The sequence below is a fragment of the Alexandromys fortis genome, unplaced genomic scaffold (assembly GCF_014885135.2).
Source record: "Alexandromys fortis isolate MF-2015 unplaced genomic scaffold, M_Fortis_MF-2015_v1.1 scaffold_144, whole genome shotgun sequence".
In the NCBI taxonomy this organism is placed as follows: Eukaryota; Metazoa; Chordata; class Mammalia; order Rodentia; family Cricetidae; genus Alexandromys; species Alexandromys fortis.
This window is the reverse complement of record NW_026068021.1, coordinates 4,273,159-4,278,918: the sequence shown is the minus strand read 5'-3', so window position 1 is coordinate 4,278,918 and position 5,760 is coordinate 4,273,159. Positions and strand designations below refer to the sequence as shown.

General features: G+C 43.4%; 1 long non-coding RNA gene across 1 annotated transcript in view; it reads right to left on the bottom strand.

Moving 5' to 3' along the window:
• Window positions 1–200: 200 nt before the first annotated feature.
• Window positions 201–5,760, bottom strand: part of LOC126514381 (uncharacterized) — a 14,999-nt gene continuing 9,439 nt past the window's right edge. Inside the window, exon 3 of the long non-coding RNA XR_007595562.1 lies at window positions 201–362. This is a non-coding gene — a long non-coding RNA (uncharacterized lncRNA). The remainder of the gene's footprint in view (window positions 363–5,760) is intronic.

Genomic DNA, 5,760 nt, shown 5'->3' with positions numbered 1-5,760 from the left:
GCAGGCACAGACTCAGGCAGGAATCCTCCTGGATTTATAGGAAAGGAGAGATATAAAAACATATACATGCAGGCACATCCGCATCCACACGGGGTGTTTGGCACCAGCTGACCACAGGCACCACTTGGGGACTCCACAACGATACCATGACATGCTGCTCTCAATTTTGGCACAAAGCCAGGACCAAACTAAAACTATTTATTTACCAATTCATTCATCCATTTCTTTCTGAGACAGGCTCTCTTGTTAGCCAGGTTGATTCTCAAACCCAATCCATATGGAAGAACAGCCTCGAACTGCTGGTTTTCTGGTGTCCGCTTTCCAAATGTTGGGGTTAACCACCAGGCCTAATTTACGTGACGCTGTGGATAGGAGCCAGGGTTGTGTACATTAGGCAAGCACTCAGCCAACAGAGCTACACCCCCAGCCCAATACATCTGTTTTCATTTAAAACCTACTCACTCTGTGGGCATCAGAAATGGTACTCGTGCCCCTTCTTCAGCTGGAAATTCGCAGGGAGCCTAAAGAACAACTGAGCTGCCAACTGTGTCTCTGGGACCCATAACTTAGACCGGGAGCTGGCATTAACAACCTTCCATCCTCTGAAAGCCATGCCTGTTCTCCACAGCAGGGTTGGATGCCATTCTGGGTCTGTCATGAACTGTCACCCCTCCCTCAGCTCTGGGGATGAGGATGGCCCAGCTGTCCTTTGCCTCTGGTTTCTCCTTATTGGCCACAAAGGGACCCTGGCAACAGGGCAACAAGGTCCCAGGGCATTGCTGGACCCCGGGGATGTTGTTCCTTTCCTAGAGTGAGCTCAACTAACTCTACTAATTCAATCTAGAAACGTCTTCACAAACATTTCCAGAGGTTTATCTTCCAGGTGATTCTAGATTCTGTCAAACTGGCATTCAATAATGTGTGTGTGTGTGTGTGTGTGTGTGTGTGTGTGTGTGTGTGTGTGAAGGAGTTTTATTAGAGTGACTTACAGGCTGCGGTCCAGCTAGACCAACAATGGCTCTCTACCAAGGGAAAGTTTAAGACTCCTATAGTTGCTCAGCCCACAAGGTTGGATGCCTTGGCTGGTCTTTAGTATACTTTAGAATCCTGAAGAAGTAGGTTTTAACGTCAGCGAAGGAATGAATTTGCCAGCAAAAGTGAGGACGGAAGTCAAAGAGCAAAAGCCTGCTTCTTCTGTGTCCTTTATTTTATATAGGCTGCCAGCAGGAGGTGTGGCCCAGATTTAAGGTAGACCGTCCTACCTAAAAGACCCAGATTAGCTGGACCATGGTGGTGCATGTCTTCAAGCCTAGCACTAGGAAAGGCAGAGGCAGGCGGATATCTGTGAGTTCCAAGCCAGCCTGATCTACAGCGTGAGTTCCAAGACCCCCAGAGCGACACAGAGAAACCCTGTCTTGAAAAACAATCAAAAAAGGTTTAGATTAAAGGTAGGTCTTCCTGCTTCAAATGATTTAATAAGAAAAATCCCTCACAGGTGTACCCAGCCACTTGGGTTTCAATTAATTCCAGGCGTAGTCAAATTACAAACTAAGAGTAGGTATCGCAAACAGCAGGCATCCTCTTCTCTGTGCAAAGGGGAGAATGTGGGTTATCTTTAGTCCAGCAACCACCTGCAATGGTCTGAAGGCATCTGCACACACATCCAGATCACCCGCTCACGCTCACCATTTAGAGGCCGAGAGTCTCAGAGGACGTGTTAGAGTCCAACACCCAGACAACAGAAAGGGGGGAGGGGGGCTGCAGATGCAGCCCAGCTAACAGAGTGCTTGCCTAGTAATCCCAGCGCTCAGGAGGCAGGGGCAGGAGGACCAGGGGTTCAAGGTCGTTAGACCCTGTCTCAACAAAGCCTAGTGTAGGAAGAGTTTTAGGAGATCAACCGACACTGATATCACATAAATATTCTAGCGTTGCTTGGAACGAAGACATGACCCTGTCTTCAGGACCCTAACATGTCAGAGAGCAGGTGCAGGCCCCCACCCTCATGTCACTACGTTCACAATGTGGAAGTGTGATAGAAGACTTGTTTATTTGGATTATTCAGACAGACAGGTCCAGCCTTGCATCTCCCACAGAGAGACTCCGGCTTCAGAGTGCAGCAAGCTGAAAGAACACACTGAATTCTGCCTCCCTTCTTGCCCTTACCAAACCCCTGGGGTTCAGAACGAGGCTCCTGAGAGCTGAAGAGATGGCTCCACTGACTGCTTGCTGGGCAAGTGTAAGGATGTGTGTGTGATCCCTCACCCTCACGTAAAGGAAACTAACAACACCCACAACTGACATCGCACCCCTATTATCCTGACTATGGTTTACCCTCCATCTTCTCCCAGTCCCTCCATCCCTCCTCTCCCATCTAGAGACACCCCCTTTCTATCTCTCATTAGAAAAACAAACTGACTTCTGAGGAATGATAATAATAAATTAAAACAAATACACAGAAATAGTACTAAACAAGCAAACGGAAAAGAACCCAAGAAAAGATACAAGAAACAGATTTGGTCTCCAAGATCTACTCATTTGTACACTCGGGAATCCCATACAAACACAAAACCAGAAGCCAAAATGTATATGCAAAGGACCTGCAGGGAGAGAGAGGGTGAGTGAGGAGAAAAACTTTAAAAAAGAAAAAGAAAATTCCCTGACATGACACTATGAGACAAGGAACTTCCAAAGATGCCATTGAGTTCATTGGCTGTCAGCCATCTACTGCTAGGCATGAGGCCTACCTATCTCCTTAAGCATAGTTTCCCTAGCGAGATTCCCTTTGAGAAAACTAGATTCTCATTTGTAAGTGGAGTGGTTATCAACTGGAGAAAGCTTCTGGGTTAGGGAATGGGGCATGTGTCCATTTCTCCTTTCTGCCCTCGGACCCTCTCTGGGGCAGAACTGTGCAGGCCTTATGCATGCTGTGTCCCTGTCAATTCATATCCTGCTGTGTTCAAAAGGCCTTGTTGCCTTGGCGTCCTCCAACTCTGGCTCTAACCCCAAGGTATTTCTGAGGTAATCAGTCCTGTTTGTAATCTAACAAATAAAGTTTGCCTGAAGATCAGAGTGCAGAATTAAGTCATTAGTTAGCCATAGAAACTAGGCAGTGGTGGTTCACACCTTTAATCCCAGCACTAGGGAGGCTGAGACAGGAAGAGATATGGCTGAGTGGAGAGAGGAATATAAGGCGGGAGGAGATAGAACCTCCATCCAATCTGAGGACTCAGTCTGAGGATGCAGTCTGAGGTTTCGTAAAGACAGGATCACCCCTTTTGTCTGAGCTTTGGTAGAGATAAGAACTCTCTAGTGGCTGGCTCCTTTGCTTCTCTGATCTCTCAGCTTTTACCCCCTAATATGTGACTCTGGGTTTTTATTATTAATAACAATTAGAAGTCATGCTACACAGTCCATTGATATTTGTATATAGGAGGACTACAAATGTTCTTTAGTTAATTCTGTATTCAGCTTCTTTGCTGAAATGTTTTATCATCTGTGGGAGTTTCTTGGTGGAATTTTTAGGGTCACATATGTATACTTTTGATGTGGGAGGGTCATTTGTCTATCTGTTGCTTTCATTGGTTAATTAATAAAGAAACTGCTTGGCCTGATAGGTCAGAACATAGGTGGGTGGAGTAAACAGAACAGAATGCTAGGAAGAAGGGAAGTTAGGCAATCACCATGCCTCTCCTCTCCAGGGCAGACAAAATGGAGCCAGCCGCCAGGTCAGACATGCTGAATCTTTCCCGGTAAGCCACCACCTCGTGGTGCTACACAGATTATTAGAAATGGGTTAATCAAGATAAGAGTTAGCCAAGAAGAGGCTAGATATAATGGGCCAGGCAGTGTTTAAAAGAATACAATTTGTGTGCTGTTATTTCGGATGTAAAGTCAGCCGTGCAGGAGCCAGGCGGGACGCAAAGCAGGCCTGCTTACCTCATCATTACATACTTTCATATCACCTGCAAATAAAGATACTTTGATTTCTTTCTTTCCAATCTGTATCCCTTTGATCTCCTTCAGTTGTCCTATTACTCTAGCAAAGACTTCAAGAACTATATTGAATAAATGTGAAGAGAGTGGAGAACCTTGCCTTGTTGCTGATTTTTGTGAAATTGCCTTGAGTTTCTCTCCATTTAAGTTGATATTGGCTATACTTGCTGTAAACTTTCTTTATTATGTTGAGATATGTCCCTTGTACTCATAATCTCTCCATGACTTCTATCTTCTTGAAGGGGTATTGGATATTATCAAAGGCCCTTTCTCCATCTAATGAGATAATCGTATGGTTTTTATCTTTCAACCTGTTTATGTGATTGATTATGTTTCTTGATTTATGAATATTGAACCATCACTGTGTCTAGGAGATGAAGCCTACTTGATCACAGTGGATGACCTTTGTGATGTGTTCTTGGATTTTATTGAAAGTCTTTACATATATATTCATAAGAGAAATTGGACTGTAATTCTCTTTCCTTGTTGGATATGTATGTGGTCTGGGTATCAATGTAACTGTGACCTCATAAAATGAACTAGGACAATATTCCTTCTACTTCTATTTTGTGGGATAATTCGAGGGGTTCTAGTGTAAACTCTTCTCTCAAAGTCTGATAGAATTCTGCACTAAAACCACACAGGCCTGGACTTTTTTGGTTGGGAGACTACTAATGACTGCTTCTATTTTCTTAGGGGTTAGAGGTTTGTTTAAATGGTTTACCTGATCTTGATTTAACATTGGTAAGTGGTAGTATTGAAAACATTACTCATTTCTTTTAGATCTTCCAACTTGGTGGAATACAGGTTTTTACAGAATGGTATGTCCTCATGGTTCTCTGGACTTCCTCTGTGTCTGTTGTGACACTCTTTTCATCTCTAATTTTGTTAATTTGTATCTTGTCTCTGTACATTTTGGTTAATTTGGTTAAAAGTTTGTCAATCTTACTGATTTTCTCAAAGAGCCAACTTTTTGTTTTATTCATTCTTTGTATTGTTTGTTTCTATTTTATATCTTATTGATTTCAGCCCTGGGTTTGATTATTTATTGCTATCTACTCCTTTTATTTATTTCAGCCCTGGGTGAAATACTCCTTTTGGATGTGATTTTATCTTTTTGTTCTAGGGCCTTCAGGCATGCGATTAAGTTGCTATTAAGAGATCTCTCCAATTTTTCATACACACACACTCCTCACTACAACAAAAGAACGGAAATCAAACAAACACTGCTTATTGATAAATCTCAGCATCAGTGGTCTCAATTCCCCAATAAAAAGACACGGGGTAACAGAACGAATGGCTGGGAAAGCAGGGTCCATCCTTCTGCTGCATCCAAGAAGCTGGGAGTCTCGACTATGCTGTAGAAAACAATTTTGGGACAGGCCAGCACGAAGCAGGTTGGGGTTTATTAGGGTTTTAATGCAGACTCAGCAAGGAAATAAATGAAAGAAAAGGATCTCCGTGAAAGGCTAAGACACACCCAAGAACATAACACTGATGTGACCCTACAAAAATGTGTACAAGAGTTTTGAGACTTTTCCAGTCATATCTCAAAGAGCTGAAAAAGAAATTAAATAGCATCAGAGGGGGGGGGGTTCCTGGTAGATTGGACAGGACTATACCTGGCAAGCTAAAACCTTTGGTAGCAAAGGGAAACATTCACAGTTTCTAGGTGTGTGTGTGTGTAGTCCAGAGATCAACTTTGTGTGTCATTCCTTGGTGAGTCTTTTGCCTTGTTTTTTTTTTTTTTTTTTTAGTCAGGGTTTC